The sequence below is a fragment of the Perna viridis genome, chromosome 14 (assembly GCF_037379345.1).
Source record: "Perna viridis isolate PV_CMFRI_1.1 ecotype Kerala chromosome 14, ASM3737934v1, whole genome shotgun sequence".
Taxonomy (NCBI): Eukaryota; Metazoa; Mollusca; class Bivalvia; order Mytilida; family Mytilidae; genus Perna; species Perna viridis.
Genome location: NC_142458.1, coordinates 31,226,608 through 31,244,362, shown reverse-complemented (window position 1 = coordinate 31,244,362; position 17,755 = coordinate 31,226,608). Strand labels below are relative to the sequence as shown.

Genomic DNA, 17,755 nt, shown 5'->3' with positions numbered 1-17,755 from the left:
CATCGCCCTAGACTTCTAACAAATAGACTTCTGGAACAGGGTTATGTTGCTACATGATTGAAGTCATCACTATAGAGGTTTTATGGTCCATCTGCGCCATAAACTACTTTGTTCAACGGGTCATAGTTTTCCTTTCCTCTTTCGTCCACCCAGGACATGACTTCTTATGAACAACTCGGCGGATGTTTCTAGAAAAGCAGAGGACGCTTACCCTACCGGTGCACCTGGTCCATGCTCCCAGTTTTTAGTGGAGTCAGAATTTCTCATTTGCTTTTGTTACTTTGTATGTATGATTTTAGTTACTTTATGTTCTTTGTTGTGTATGTCTGTTTTCCATGTCTGGTCTTTGTCCTTGGATTATTCATCTGCCGAAATGTGCATGAAATGATAAGTGCATTTGAAAAAGAACATAATCCATATATCATTTTGGTGACAGTATGGAATCTCAAGTTAGAATATTACCAAACTTCAACAGTTTTCATCTGAGATTGACAAGAAGTTTGACTTTTTATTTGTGTATAAATATTCCCTGGACCTTAGATGCAGGATTCAATTTTGATTTCAAGAACTGTATGTAAAGTTAAGAGAGGGGAAGCATTTACTTGTCATAATTCATGTGTACATTATACATGTACATTGAAGTTGGATGTCTTATTGAAATACAAGTAGTTATATGTGTTCGATGGAAAGTGCATTTGAAAAAGTTTTGTGTCAAATTGTGTTTTAACTGCATTCCAATGCCTGGATGGAGGTGTTAATGGAATGATGTACAGGGAGCAATGTGATTAACATAACTTTCTATAATTGTACTACATGTAACACTTCATATTGTTGTGTATACTTAATTATTTTGAAAATAAAATGTTAAAAAGAACATAATTCATATCATAAATATTTTGCAGGAAATTTTGTTTACAGTACATGTTCAAAATGTGTTCAGTCATAAAATCAGATCATATATTTTCTTTGCAATCTTAATCTGAACTAAAGTTGAAAACTGAAAATTTGAAGAAACATGATCCTGTAAATCATACATGTGATAACTATGAACATTAAAACAGACCTTGAAGTATGTTCATAGCCATATTATATAAAGAAAATCATTGAACTATTGCATGAATATACATGTATAAACACTTAGCCCTAGCATCTTTTTAAAACAAATATTTGTGTAGTGGTGTACAGAAATATATAAAACTAAATAAAGCTAGTTATGTACCCCTTTTAAATAACTGTTATAAACATGTATTCCTTGATTGATGATGCTTCATTTGGTTCTATTGTGAAGTGTATTTATGTCTCTCTGTGTAAAGGTGGGGTTATTTCATTTGTTATGTCTCTGTGTGTGTAGGTGGGGTTATTTCATTTGGTTCTATGGTGAAGTGTATTTATGTCTCTGTGTGTGTAGGTGGAGTTATTTCATTTGGTTCTATGGCGAAGTGTATTTATGTCTCTATGTGTGTAGGTGGGGCTATTTTAAAATCATAATCAAATTGCACTTTTATTCAACGGGTGCTTACCCTACCGGTGCACCTGGTCCATGCTCCCAGTTTTTAGTGGAGTCCGAGTTGCTCATTTACTTTTGTTACTTTGTATGTATGATTTTAGTTACTTTATGTTCTTTGTTGTATATATCTGTTTCCCATGTCTGGTCTTTGTCCCTGGATTACATTCTTTTGATTACCGCTATAACCTTGGTTCCCTTGGTTACTCTTTCACGTAGTATAACTGTTTTATTTTTATATGGAGCAAAAGCACCACAATATTGTTTATTCTTGGTTGACAAATTGTTCTTCAACTTCAATATCTAATGATGTTCCTTATAAAACAAATAGTTAAGAGAATTCAAATTGTACATGTACACCCACGCAATGTCTTAAACATATCACATTTACACTAAATGCCAAGCCGCTACATATTTTAAAAAACCTTCTGTATTCACTTATGCAGATTATGTCAAGAATGTCAAGTCATAACAAATTTTGAATGAAAGGAAATATTGTCAAGAAATTGTTGGATATGGAATATTTTCTAAGATAACATACAAAAGTTGGGGATGACCATGCTTTGTTCATCAGAAAAAGGAGACTTAAACACGGGTAATCGATTTTTCTGCAATTATATTATAAATAAGTACAATATTCAATGAAAAATGTTTTTATTTGTCAAAATATAAGAAACTCAAACCGTAGTCTGCTGTCGCAACTAAATCGGTTTTTCAAACTTATCTGTCACATGTCAACGTGCCTGAGGTCGCCATTGCGCTTGTTTCAATGTCGCCGCTGTGTGAAAAAAATATATGGTTTAGAAAATACAAAAGTGCAGTGGCATGCGCTATGTTGATTTACTTGATTTATATATTATTTTTAAAGAACATATTTAATTTACCTGAAAACTGCTGTGGGAAGTTATCTATCGGTAGCGTTTTATTTTAATATTCGTTTAAATACAAGAAAACGCAAAAAATACCTCATTACAAGCAAGTTACGAGCCATTTTTTAACATCCATGTAGATTTTTCACACTTCCCGTAGCACTTTTTGAAAAATATACATATTCATTGACCTGCTATTAAAATTTGGATGTACAATTTTCTCATCTTCCGACTGCACTTTTGACATTTATGTGGTCCGACTTAGGCTTGATTAACCGATCACGTGACTCATTTCTACTGCACATTTTGACATTTTGTTCATCTTTTGTGTTTGGGAAGTTTTATTTTATGAACTTAAATACTAAAAATATGAACATCGACGAAATTTCACATAGTAAGGTGAGTTTAAAAGTAGCTCGTTTTCGTAAATGAAAATATGACAATTTATGACAATTCTCCTTAACACACACGCGTTGTGCACTGCATGAATTTTTTTTGTAATATTTTAAAGACTAAATTAATGTCATTCGTGCTGAACATCATTGTGAGTTTAAATTATAGATTTTATGTTTATAATTCAAAACAACAAGTTTGTGTTTTGGTTCGTTTGAAGTCGATCTTAATTTCTTATGTATATCTTATCCCTTTTTTGTTCTAGGATATACGGATATTAACAAAGTATTAAGTTTGCAGAGCGAATTGAACAGCGGAAGAGCCAAAATTGTCGATTTTTTCAAAGAAATATAATAAAAAAATATATAAAAACTTAAAAATCGTAAGCATAGCACATTTCTAAAACTACATTGAACGCTGCTTTTTAAGGTATTGGTTATGTGGATCTTTTGTTATTACTACGTAAAAGTTTTTGACTTTATATGACGTTTGTACACATGTCTTAAAGTGTCACTTTACTTGCCTACTTTAAACTTTAAATATAGAAACAATAAATAATGTAAGTCTGTATCGCTTATTTTCTTATATAATAACTTAAAAAAAAATAGTAATCATCTGGAAGAAATAAGTGAGGTTTAAAGTGATCCGTAAATTTCATTATATATATATATTTTTTGTTTTTTTTTTTGGAAATGTTCCCGAAAGTACCTTAACTACCCTGCGTAGTTACAGCAAGCTCTGGCATAAAGTATGAGTTGTAATGTCGAACCCATCTTCGCAGGTGATGAAGGGATGTTGCCACAAGTTAAAGGAAAATTGGCAATACGGAATGAAAAGTCATCGCGTTTGTCGTGTAGTAGTTTCGTCAATAGTTTTTCTTGACCATTGATCTATTTGTGTAGGTATGAGGCTGACCTCACAGTGTCTGTAGTATTCTTTTTCTCAACTTCTTTGGGTTAGATGCGATGTATAAAAAAATATATTTGTAGGATCTGCAACATTGTAACTGAAAGCTTCGTATAGCATGAGGGAAAATTTAAGTGCATGGAAAAAAATAATTGCCCATTCTACGTTAGAATGAAAGCTAAGCTTCGATTTGGATAACAAAATTATATCATTTTACCAAAACTAGGTTCTCCATGCATTATATGATAAAACAAAACATGACATATATAATTATATAGAGACGAGTGCATAAATTTCTAATAATTCAATCGATGTCTGCATATTACTGAACCGCATCCGATATTTTATTTTCAATCACACATACGTTGCTGTTAAACTCTCTTGCTGACTATTAAAAAACGTGTATGTGAGGATTTTTTTAGATGATACGATTCTAAATTAGGACGCGAAAATGAGAGAAAATAATCGTTAAAATTAAAAATGTATAATTTACAGTAAACTCAAATTTTCCAATGAAATCTCCGAACTCGTTGATTTATCTCATCTACAGAATATTGTAATTTCGTCCATTTAGCTTTGTTTAACATCACTCCCTTACGTGTTGGCTAAAGAACATTTTTGTTTGTTAAGAAATAACGTCGAATATTCACACAGGCATACTTTGGATCAACCGACGCATGTAAATATTCACTAGATTCAACCTTAACCTCCTTGTCTAATGCACCAAGTAGGGTTTTATCTAAACAGTCGTCTAACTTATTTTTCTCTCTTTCTAAATTTCTCCATGACTCAGGATTTAAAGCAGCTGCTTTTTGAATGGTTTAAGTTGTAAGGTCTCTTGATCAAGATAGTATTCACGAATATCTACCTTTAGTTCTCCTTTGAAAATTTTGACCGCAATAAAACAGTTTTTACTTAAACTTTGTTTATAAATGGTATTTCCAAAAGGCTTACATATTTCTTCTTTCTTTGAGTACAAAGTGCTGTTATCTGCAAAGCAATTATTTCCATGCATTATTTAAACTAAAATCAGGCAGTCGGTGAAACATGGTATGGAAAAAAACCCATCATTTGACTATTTGCACCATTAGAATAAAAGAAAACAGAAATTGTTCATATCATGTTGGACCATTGAGTTACAATTTCATTGAAATGCACTGCACATGAACATTTCAAAGGCAGATAACTCTGTTAAAATCCACATTTTTCTAAGATTCTAATGACAAAAGTTTGAGCGAATATTCCTTTTTTTTGTGCTTTCGAGGAAAAATAAAATCATTACTAGAACTTTTTTGCGAAACAAGTGCTACATATTATAAAATTGTCTCAAATTGTTATTTATAGTTTATCACTACGCTCATATGAACTAGATTTAAATGGATATATTTCGAAATTAATACTTGACATTATTTCTTCGTCTCAATAAAACATACAATCAGTTAATTAAAGAATACAATTTACATTCATGGCACTTAGATCATTTGTCAGTACAGATGTTGAGTTCAGTGAACGCATATATCTATAATTGAGAATCATTTAAATTTAAATACCAAGGTAAATGTTTACACACACCTTGACAAACGGTTGTTTCGTATTCTAACACTAAACTAGTGAGGTCATCATTTGCTTCTGTAGCTGGTGGTATATTGAAATCATGGTTAAAATCCTTTTTATATGGTTGCTTTAAATTTTGATGAACATTAAAATTGTTGTCCTCTTGCCATGATGAATGGTTTACTCATATTTTTCTGATGTGGCCGATGGTTTCTTGCCTCAATGCCACGATGAATGCTTTACAAATATTTTTCTGATGTGGCCGATGGTTTCTTGCCTCAATGCCATGATGAATGGTTTACTCATATTGTTCTGATGTGGCCGATGGTTTCTTGCCTCAATGCCATGATGAATGGTTTACTCATATTGTTCTGATGTGGCCGATGGTTTCTTGCCTCAATGCCATGATGAATGGTTTACTCATATTTTTCTGATGTGGCCGATGGTTTCTTGCCTCAATGCCACGATGAATGGTTTACTCATATTTTTCTGATGTGGCCGATGGTTTCTTGCCTCAATGCCACGATGAATGGTTTACTCATATTTTCTGATGTGGCCGATGGTTTCTTGCCTCAATGACATGATGAATGGTTTACTCATATTTTCTGATGTGGCCGATGGTTTCTTGCCTCAATGCCATGATGAATGCTTTACTCATATTTTTCTGATGTGGCCGATGGTTTCTTGCCTCAATGCCACGATGAATGCTTTACTAATATTTTTCTGATGTGGCCGATGGTTTCTTGCCTCAATGCCATGATGAATGGTTTACTCATATTTTCTGATGTGGCCGATGGTTTCTTGCCTCAATGCCATGATGAATGGTTTACTCATATTTTTCTGATGTGGCCGATGGTTTCTTGCCTCAATGCCACGATGAATGCTTTACTAATATTTTTCTGATGTGGCCGATGGTTTCTTGCCTCAATGCCATGATGAATGGTTTACTCATATTGTTCTGATGTGGCCGATGGTTTCTTGCCTCAATGCCATGATGAATGGTTTACTAATATTTTTCTGATGTGGCCGATGGTTTCTTGCCTCAATGCCACGATGAATGGTTTACTCATATTTTTCTGATGGTTTTCAATAAATCAAAATCCAATGGTTATTTTTACCACAAATGCTTTGCATTGGCAAAATTATCATTGACTTTTTCGGTAATTTAAATCGTCTTTTCTACATTCAACATCTATATCTCAAACTATTTATAACAAAACATATGATGCAGAGATATGAAAATGATGCTCTCCTGATTACCCGCCTGAATTTTTAAAGATTGGAGGGTAGACTTTCCCCCCTTTTCTATTAAACATTAGCCATTGAATTCAGTTGCTATGTTTGTGAAATATTAAATGGAAGGTTACATGATAAAACACTACTGAATACATTACTGATTTGACTTTTACACGCACATCTGTCTCATGAAACGATTTATGGTCTAAAATGTGTAGTAAGTGTCAGTCTATGTAAGAATCAGGCAGAAGGTGACACCTTTTGAAAGTTATTGTGACTATTTGCAACATCAAATCATTTTGAGTTACAATGTCGTTAAAGTGCAGTGAACATGAACATTTCAAGAGCAGACAACTCTGTCATGAACCTCATTTTTCTAATATTCTATAATAAAACAACAATAAAAGCATCATTTAGAGAAATTATATAATCAGATCGATGGGTTTTTGACATGCATGTTTCTGATTTTTCTTATTTTGCCTGATTCTTACAAAAAAACTAACAATTAAATTAAATTATAACGCTTCATTAATGACATCGATACCATAATAAAATAAGTGCTGTATAATCAATATTTGTACGATTATTTGTTCTAATTTCGCCCGTGATTCTTGTCTTTTGCTTGTGATGCTTAGCATTTTGTATTATAACGATCCTATTTCCCTCCAAATCATTAAATTTAATTTTTCCATAAATAATTACAGATATGGTGAAATGTAACAAATGCACCAGATAATAACTGAAATACAAAATAGTAAATACTTCCAGAGGTCACCAAAAGGTCTTAGATAGGTGTTACAACATATATTTGATTTAGCTCTGGAAGGCCCGACAACAAGGTAATACAATTTACGGCATCTGAACGATGGCAATTCTTCAAAATCAAATTAAAAAGTAATATAACGACACAAGGACACATAAATGACCAACATCTCCTGATTGTGGCGCATGCGCATGCAATGTGCTGTGGGGTAACACTTTGTTCAGGAACATTTCAGTGTGTAAATGGAAGAAAGACGATCAGATGATATGTACCATATAAGAAGTTGCATACAAATGTAATTCAAATAATACTGCTCCAAACAGCAAAGTTCGGTACTAAACAAAGGACTTCAGATGGCTAGTATACATATAATAGCACTTACAGGTTCTTTATTAAAAATTATGTTTGCCCACCAAATGTTTTACGGAGATATAGTCTACAAAGCACATTCTTTCAAACAAAAACGGATGGGATTATCATCTGCTCTTTATCTTCAAGGACACAACATGGATATGCCCTTGTCCACAGTCAGAAGATGATGGTCATTAATGTGTCTTAGAGTCTTTATTATACTTTTTAGTTTATTTTGAAGAGGTGTCATCGTTATGTTAGCGTAGATCGTATTATTTTTGTTAACGGAGCCATTTGGAGCCTACTTATAGGTGAGTTTACACATGTTGAAGACCTTTTGATGATCTCTGAAAATATCAACTTAGTTATAACTAGTTTAGTTATGCCCTGGTGCATTTGTCTTTTCTATTTACCACCTTACCCTATCGGTGCACCTGGTCCATATCACCAGTTTTTAGTGGAGTCCAAAGTGCTCATTTACTTTTGTTACATTGTATATATTATTTAAATGGCGATATGTTCTTTGTCGTGTTTGTCTATTGTCCATGTCTGTTCCTTGTCCCTGGATTACATTCTTTTGATTTCCGCTAGAATCTTTGTTCCCTTGAATACTCTTTTATAGCCTGTATCTCTCTAGAAATTTGTATTACATGTTTCATTCAATGCAGTTTCAAATTTAAATAGGTTATTCGTCTTCACCCACACCCAAATATATATTGTTTATACAGTAAGCAACTCTTTCATTGACTGATAATTTTGTTGGATAATCTGTTTGATATATGCATAATAATATCGCGAAGATGGTTCCCATGTTTTGATAACTGAACAAAAATATCACTTTCTTTGATGTTGATAATTTTGTAACTAAAACAAGAACCCATCGGAGAAAAACAATTTGAATTTGTTTTTGTCTAAAATACATAATTATAAAAGAACTTTCGATCAATCTAGGTAGCATGTCGTTTTTATAATGACACATATGTGATCCGTCAATCAAAACATCCTAATGAAAGAGGTATGACAAGTCAATATACGATCGTACCATTATATATATATATATATAAGTATGACAAGTCAATATACGATCGTACCATTATATATAATATATAAGTATGACAAGTCAATATACGATCGTACCATTATATATATAACCATTATATCTACTAATTAAAGTTCCAGGTTGATATCTGTTTATACTAGAGATAAATCTTTAAGTAGCTGTCTATGTAAGAATCATGCAAAATCTGAAAAATGTGATACACCCCAAAAAAGGCTACATATTTTTATTTTTGTAATTAAGTTGTTTTATGGGTCTATATTATGAAATGTGTAATTATTCATTCATGTCTTCCTGCTCTTAAGAGATAATTAACATTAAAAATCCAATAGATTATATTGTATTTGAGTTTCTTAATTTTGAATTCTACAGTGCATTCTGCACAATTTTTATCTCCTATGAGCACGGGTTATACGAAAAACTAAATGTCAATTTCTGTTTACTGAAGCATTTTAAACAAAATATCAAAAATAACAATATGTAGGCTTTCCAACCATGTATTACATTTTGCATGATTCTTAGCTGGAATGCTACTTAAAACCTAACTTTTCATAGATCCATATACATTGTGGTTAGTTCATCGGACAAAAAAATCAGGGTACAAACACGGCTGATCGTTTGCATTGTACAATATTCAGTGTGTACATTGCCAATGAAATTGTTTTCACTTTGTCTCTGGTACAGTATTACTTTAATGCTAATAAAACTGTAGGGTTGGGACTAAAAATAGGTTTTTTTCAGAAGACCAGAATAGAAAATTAGTTTAAGCATTTTTTGAAAGTTTGTTTTTTTCAAATTGTTTAAAAGATTGTGATACATATGTTTTTTTTTGTTGTTGTTGTTTTTTGTTTTGTGTTTTGTTTTTGTTTTTTGTTTTTGTTTTTTGTTTTTTTGTTTTTTTTTTGCACTATTATTACCTGACATTTAATCCTCTAAAGTCATTTCATCTCTCCATCTCTCTTAGCCAGCCATCGATCGAAAGGTCTCGAAAGGCCTAAATGCATAAGTCCAAAGATTTTCCAATTTTCAAAACCACCATAAATCATAGCAATTCATGATGTATTGTGTAAGAAATAATTTGATCGTTACGATGTATCCATCTGCACCATGAAAACTGATTTGTTCAATGTGTCATAGTTTTCCTTTCCTCTGTCGTCTACCCGGACTTGACTTCTAACGACAGCTCGGCAGGTGTTTCTAGACGAGCAGAGGACGTTTATCCTACCGATGCATCTGGTTTATGCTCCTAGGTTTTAGTGGAGTCCGAGTTGCTCATTTACTTTTGTTACTTGTATGTATTTTTTTAGAGTTAGTTTATGTTCTTTGTTGTGTTTGTCTGTTTTCCATGTCTGGTCTTTGTCCCCGGAATTTATTCTTTTGATTTAGAATCTTGGTTCTCTTGATGACTTTTTTCAAGCAAATTTTAGTTTAATTACTCTCATACTTTTCAGGGTCGATCTCTTTACAACCTTAGGTGACCCTGTATTAAAAAGACTATCCATAAATTCCGGATACCAGCTGCTTGGTCTTCGTCTGGGAAGACATGTCAAAAGTCGGAATCCACCCTCACTCTCTCCGAAGTTCCGGTATATCTGTTGTATTTCTTCATCATCTTTGCGGTTAATGATATTAAATATGGTAATATTTCTAATGGTCTAATTTTCATAGACAAATTCTTTTCAAACAAATTCACTAATTTCTACCATTGGTCACTGCCTCCTGACGGGAAAAATTTCCTTCTAGAAAATCATTCAACCAACCATAATCTGAAGAAAGTTATAAAGAACATTTTAATGAAACTGGTCGCTGAAAAACAGCTCATCGTTTTTCCCCCCCCAAAAAAAGACAGAGTAGTGATAACAAATCTTATAGAAACATAACCCTGTTCCAGAAGCCTAATTGTAAGAAGTATAACAGGGTTCACAAAAGCTAAGTCGTTGCGACAAGCTTTGTTTTAATGTATGAATTGTGATATGAAAACTTCATACGGATGTTGCAACTGATAAAGGGAAAGTCGAAAATTCGGAATGGGAAGTCAAAACCTGTGTTGTATAGTTGGATCATGAGTTTTCCATCTCCGTCGACCTCTTAAATAAGGTTAATATATAAGGCTGACTTCGTAGTGTAAATAGTGTCATTTATCTCAAGTGAGATGATAAAAGCCCTAAAACTAGGATTGTTTATAGACATAACATTATTCACATAGCGAAAACTGATATCAAAGGATCTGACAAAACAATATATCTTCTTTCGGATCAGATCAGCTATAAGGTCATCTTCATAGGAGTGAAGGAATAGTTGCAGAACTCAATAAAAGGTCGTATTCTATTTAAATGACATTATGATTTTGCATTGACCTCGTCTTTTGGACATCGTCATAAAGTGCCCCTCGGAGATATTGATGTTGAATAACTGAATAACACTGGGCGCAAATGGTAAATCTAATTAGATTTCATTTGTAACATTTTTTCACGTATCACGTCCTATAAATGCAGGACAGTCTGCGATTAGACGATTTATTATCATACCATCTTCAACGAGAGCTTGCTTAAACACTGCCATTTCCCAAGACAATCTTTTATGTCAATCTCATCCAACAATTTGTCCATGGCTATCTGTGGGATATGCATTCTCTCCAAAGACCGAATCGATGTTTTTTCGTCTGTCAAATATAAAAAAGGAATTTTTAATATTACTCATTTGATATAGAAATCAAAAACAAACTGTATAACAACGTTTCTCCTACGATTTTGAACACTAAATAAAGATTAAAATAATATATATACTTACATATGTGTGGTGTACAATGTACTCTAACCGTATGGGTTATTAGAAATTTGATATTAAACTGGATTAAGTTACTCATGTTACTAGCACGAAAAAACATGGTATCAATACTTAAAGATATATACAGTATACAAAGTTTATCATTTTTCTCTAAAAACACATTTTGTAGTGTCTTTCATGAAGCTTTACCGTTGATAATAATGTTTGATAAGGATTTTAGGAAACGTATATCGTGTATATGTATGACCTTATCGAACTGTAAGTGTCTTTTACATGAAGAGACATGATGTACGTTTAATTTTACCATGCCGAATCGGAAGCCGGTCAGTGTAATTTTACTTTTATACTTCAAAATAACTACATCCTACCTCTTCATATTTTCCTCCAATATTATGTGCTTATTTTCACAAAAGAGGATTTGTTTTCCTTGTCATCATTATTTCACATGCTAAACCTGCGATAATGTTTCGCCTGATTTCATTCGAACAATAACCGATGATTTCGTTCAACTATGGGTATTGCTAGTTTTATGTTGTTCGTTTAAGTAATGCTGTATTGGAGAAATGGTCGGTTTGGAGTGTAGCGAAATAATAGACACTTGCCTGCGCTAAAAATAGCACCAAGATTACTCAACAGTCTAGATGGTGTTACATTTTTTACAATTTGTCCTCGACACAAATTCATTATTAGGTGCCTCCAAGTTTCATCAGACGTTACGTCGGCGTCTGGAATCTGAAAAAAAGTCCCGGTCATACTTTTAAACACATTTAACAATCGTTAATGAAAACAGTCCGGGTTTCATTAAGACAATATTTTATACATGTAAGATTACAGTACCTGTATGGGATAAGCATCCAATTTTATTGGGTATGGGGCAATGGCGCAAAGGGGAATTGGGGATTGGGTAATGGGGTAAATGAACAGGGCAATGGGAAATGGGGCGATGGAAACTTTTGATAGGTCAAGGCAAAAAATGTTCTGCCATAATTTTTCCCTATCATAATTTTATGATTGTCACAGCAATTGAAAGAGTTAAAATTTCGCAGGACAGTTATGGCCGTTTTAAGTGAAATTTATAATATTGTTTTAAAATAGTCTTTTAAGTCGCATTCTACAGTAAAACCTTTTCAAAATGACTAAAATAGCTATTGAACGTTTTCTATGATTTTGTTTGATAAAACAGGTTTAAAAATTCACGATTATTCTACTTTCGATTTATTTGGATTTTCCATTGTGAATCACGTGATCATTTCCTGACATCTTTCAACTCAACTATAAAATACTTTTGCCCGATCTGTTAATCGCAACCAGATTTGTTGAAATTAGGCATGATAATTTGTATTTATGTATTCGTCCTAAGTTTTGCTGGAAAAAGGAAATGAATCGTCCGATTAGTCAAGAAAATCACATTAGAAATATGTTGTGCGGTGAAATTTGTCAATCTGCCAAAGTCGGCGAAATATTATTTTGTTTCATTATCCTTCACGATTTTTGCCAGATATAGATAGATTCCTTATTTTATTCCGGTTTGAATGATGTATGACACAAGAATTTTTTTCAAATTGTAAAAATATCTCATTTTGAAGATTTTGTATTGAAATATGAATATCTCAAGCACCAACTTGATACCAATATTTTCATTTTTTTTTATATTTCAAACAAAAATTACTTTGGATCATTATTGCAATTAAAATTGTTTGCACTCATATAATTTGCAGAAATATGTCATTTTTGAGAAATTTTACTGAAATAAATGTGTCGCAGCCATACATGTGATGCGCAATTTCACATGTTTTGTATATTTTTAACAATTATTTTAGACCATTAAGGAAATTTCAAGTATTAGCACTCATTCAGTTTGCAAAAACATCTCAATTTTCGAATTTGGCCTGAAATATATGTATTACAGACATCGACATAATACTTATATTGACAATTTCAACATTTCACACAATAGTTTTAGACTGATAGGTATAATATAAGTTTTCGAACACATACATCTTGTAAAAATGTGTCATTTTGAAGATTTTGTATTGAAAAATAAGTGTCGCCACCACCCACCAGATACTATTATTGCCATTTTTTTATATGTCATTTTTGAGAATATGAACTGATATAAATGAGTCGCAGCCAAACATATGATGCTCATTTTGACAATTTTTACATTTTAAACAACAATTTTAACCATTAAGGAAATTTCTAGTGTTCATCCTCATTCAATTTGCAGAAAATATCTCATTTTTAAGAATTTGGTCTGAAATAAATGTGTCACAGACAAACATATAATTATCATTTTGACATTGTCTACATTTTAAACAATAATACCACATATACAATTAACAGAAATAAGTTGTTTATGGAATTGGGACTGCATATGTGAACTAGGAAAATAGTGTTATCGAATATTAAATTTAAAATAAAGTGAATTCAGAGTTATTTTAAAAATTAGATTCGTTAGCAATTTATACATTTATCTATAATTTTAAGAATATTTAGCATGATTATTTTTCATGCAGCTCGGAGAGGCGATAATAGGTGCAAAACCACTATTAAAAGTTCCATTACATTCTATGTTGAATTAAGCACTATTCAAGGTCACAATCTTTTTTTAAAACTTGTTAAAATGAAATTTAATATGTTTTATCACAGAGGTGGCCCTTTAAAGACTCTCTCATAAAATTTGCAGCATACCTTTAATGGATTCTAAGAAAGAACGGTGAAGTGAAAGCAGACAGGTACTAAAAATGCTACTTTCCTTTTGAAATTTTGACAAATCAATGGGCTTAAGACCTAGATTCTAAAAATTATTCTCTACATCAGAGTTCAAAACTGTTGTATTCAGTGTGTATCTGGCATGGTAAGCTTTCAGATGATACCAAGTTTGCATATACTGTCTAAATCACAAAAAAATATGCAATGCATCCTATGAAGTACTTTGTTTTTACGGACTACTTTCTGATATGTGTTGGGGACTGGTTCCCCTTGATAGTGGTATTATACCAATACACGATGCAAGTATCGCGGAATTTCTGTAATTCTCGAACACGGCTGTGAGATTCTAAAACCTATATTGCTTGTACAAAGCTTTATGCTTCTTTATGCATTTTATGTGTTTGATGAAACATTTACTTTCATTTTTTTTCTTTTGGGAATGGAAAATAGTGATTACACAACAGGACATAATGTGATGCAATTGGGGATGGGGCAATGGGTAACAGGGATATGGAGAATGGGGTAATGGGAAATGTGGTATGGGGCAATTGGGAATGGGGAACGTGGGAAGTTTATCCCATACAGGGACTGTATTCAAAATAATATAACTACTCTGATTTTTTTTTCATTTATACCAAATATGTAAAATATATAAACTTTTTCACAGACGTTCTGCAAAAAGGTGTAAAACAACTAACTCCTGCTAAAACTTAAACCCCAACAATTCAGTAAATAACCATTGTTCAGCCTAAGAAGACAAAAATCAAAAACATACCAACAGTGTTATTCATCCACAAAGTCCTTCTCCTGCAATTTACAAAATGTCAAACGCCACGGTTTAACTTAAGGTATGTTACCTGTGATTCATTCTATAAATAGGCATAATACATAAAGTGTATTACATAATACCTACACTAATAATTCACTTTGGAAAAATGATTACATCAACCTTTACATTCAGTGTGAAACCGAAAATAGATTGATATATTGATGAATTGATACATGAATATATGAGTATGATATTTGCATTCCGCTGCAGATAAAAATAAAGAAATTCAAAAAATGGTATTGCATGTGATGTGCAGATCTGAATGCAGAAATGATTATCGTTATGTGAATGTATAACATATGTAGACTGAAAAAGGAAAAAGCATCGTTTGTTTGGCGGATTTTTCTTCACCGTGAATCACTTTACCATTGGTAGTGTCTGAAAATTATGTTGACTGATATTTCATTATTTCTTGTTTAAGTAAGTATCCACATGTGACCGATTGTAAATCTAAATATGGTAATGCAAAGACACAAACCGTTAGCATTTGCTCTAATTTTGCACTTAAATTCAACGTAGTACCCTGGCATATTTTATTTTTAAAGGTTATTGTTTGTCTGCACTACTCATACTTGCATATATAATATGTAAATAAATCAGTAGATGAATATACATGATAATTTCATGATATCTTACTAAAGGTCTTTTCTGATTTTTTACAATGATTAGTAATATGTCTGTATCACAAGTTATAACATTGTCCCACTTTGGTTGTTGATTGCATCTTCTGTTTGATTCCTTTTTGCCTGTCCGTTTGTTTTGTTTTCTACTGCATTTCAAAGAAATAAAACCGCGCAGTTGTCTATTCGGTAGAGATCAGTCAGTAATCCGTCAACTAGTTGTGTGAATTGTTTTAGTGACTGAATGAAAACTGTACTATAAAATGGTAACAACGAAGTACCAAACATTGATGTAAGATAAATATTCAGCGACACCACTGAGACATGCCGTAGTCCAGACTACATTTTGAACTATAAAGAAACAGGCTAAAAAATCAATTTTATGATAGCACATTTTATTATTATTCCAAGAACATTTATTTTTTCCACATTTTTTAAATCTCGAAATATCCCAGGTCGATTATTACCTGAATAACCAGTGGGAATTGCCTGCCATGGTATTTCTTCGCCAAGTCCGGTGCATTTATATTGATTATTGAGAGTCGTTTTATCGAAACAAAAGTATTTTGCCTATGCCTATCATTCGTTTACATCTTTCTTTGAAGAACATGCGTGTGTTCAAATAACAAACTGAAATGTGGAATGGAATATCGAAATATTGAATGCTGGTTGTAATTGGATAATTTACAAAACTTTGTCAAGATGTCTTACAAATTGTTTTAGTATGTATATAAAATTCAAATTACTTATAATAAACTTTATCTAAAACCAAAGATCACTTTTAGCAATGGCAAGTATTATTGCAAGTATGTGTCAAAGAGTCTTAGAAAAGGTTTCTGGTGATCCAGCTATAAAATGTTGGTTTTCCACATATCTTTGTTGCTTTAATGGATGTCAACTCATTTATTATTTTTCTTTGTGTGTATAATTTTGATCATTTATGTTCTTTGTTGTGTGTTTCTGATTTCCATGTCTAATTTGTGTTCCTGGATTACATTCGTTTGATTTCCGCTAAAATCATGATTCCCGTGATCACTAATTGATGCGATATCACAATCGTCAGCCTACCTTTGGTAAATGAACATAACCTGACTTAAGTTGTCAGCAATCTTACTATGTAGTCCATTTTAAAATTCAATCTATGTGCACACAACACATGATTGCAAAAGGAGGCGACCAATGCCTAACAAGCAACCAGGAAGTACAATATACCAAGATAACTAAAATGTACCTACAACAATTAATGTAATTTTATTTATATTCATCAGATATTTCAGAATCTTCTGTTTTATATTTAAATTTGAAAACAAACTAAACAATTATTCATAATGAATTACATTTTTATGATTACCGTTATAACCTTGCAATTGGTTTCCTTGGTTACTCTTAATATGCTAAATTGATAGTTGAGTATATTGCATATCCATTGAGTTATATATTCCATTAGCATTCAAATATCTGCGCATGGAAATAATGACGTAAGGAATAAGTATCCTTACTTCTATAATGTAATTTGCATTTTAAAAAAGGAATTACTTAAATACTGAAATTGAGATTTATAAATAAATATCTTAATAATTTATTTTTATCTAATTAATTTTTTTGTTTAATCATCTTTCTGTTGTTTTATGTTTGTAGAACCATTGATAATGGGCAGATACTTGGTGGTTGGCTTGTGGCTATTTTTGCCATTCATTTAGTGTTCTGATACATCGTCATTAACGATAGACATGCAAAATAGAGGTATCGCAGGGGTGAATGAGATGTTGTTCTGGGGTTGTAATTTACAACCAACAACGTTGCTTATCTCGGGGAACCATATTTTCCATATCAGAAACATATCTTTTGCAACGTATGACGCCAGCCTTCCTCCAATGTATTTACCAAAATTACCTAGTTTAGAGCTTCTGAGATAAATATGGACAAAGTTTCATAGATATTGGTGCTTTCAAGTATTTCAATTAGTACATACTTTAAGCGAAAGTGACAAAAGGTTGGAATCTCTTAAATTTCAATTATAATACAGTGGAACCCCCATAAACCGGCCCTCTGAAAACCGGATTCCTCAGAAAACCATTTATTTTTGGTCCGGAGTTGACGCCTATATATTCAAGTAAAAAGTCCTCTGAATACCGGCCCCTCTAAATTCCGAATTCCGGCCGTACATTCTGGTA

General features: G+C 32.3%; 1 long non-coding RNA gene across 8 annotated transcripts; it reads right to left on the bottom strand.

Moving 5' to 3' along the window:
* Positions 1 to 2,141: 2,141 nt before the first annotated feature.
* Positions 2,142 to 16,793, bottom strand: LOC148598982 (uncharacterized). 8 transcript variants are annotated; one of them, XR_015918385.1, is made up of 7 exons: positions 16,650 to 16,793; positions 16,049 to 16,211; positions 12,023 to 12,152; positions 11,162 to 11,295; positions 9,551 to 10,399; positions 5,245 to 6,430; positions 2,142 to 4,662 (listed from the first exon to the last, which is right to left on the bottom strand). It is a non-coding gene; the product is annotated as an uncharacterized LOC148598982 (long non-coding RNA). The 8 variants fall into 8 exon arrangements; XR_015918381.1 differs by lacking the exons at positions 16,049 to 16,211; positions 16,650 to 16,793 and adding an exon at positions 14,908 to 15,121 and having other exon boundaries at positions 2,142 to 2,282; positions 3,475 to 4,662; XR_015918382.1 differs by lacking the exons at positions 16,049 to 16,211; positions 16,650 to 16,793 and adding an exon at positions 14,908 to 15,121 and having other exon boundaries at positions 9,551 to 9,627; positions 10,078 to 10,399.
* Positions 16,794 to 17,755: the final 962 nt, after the last annotated feature.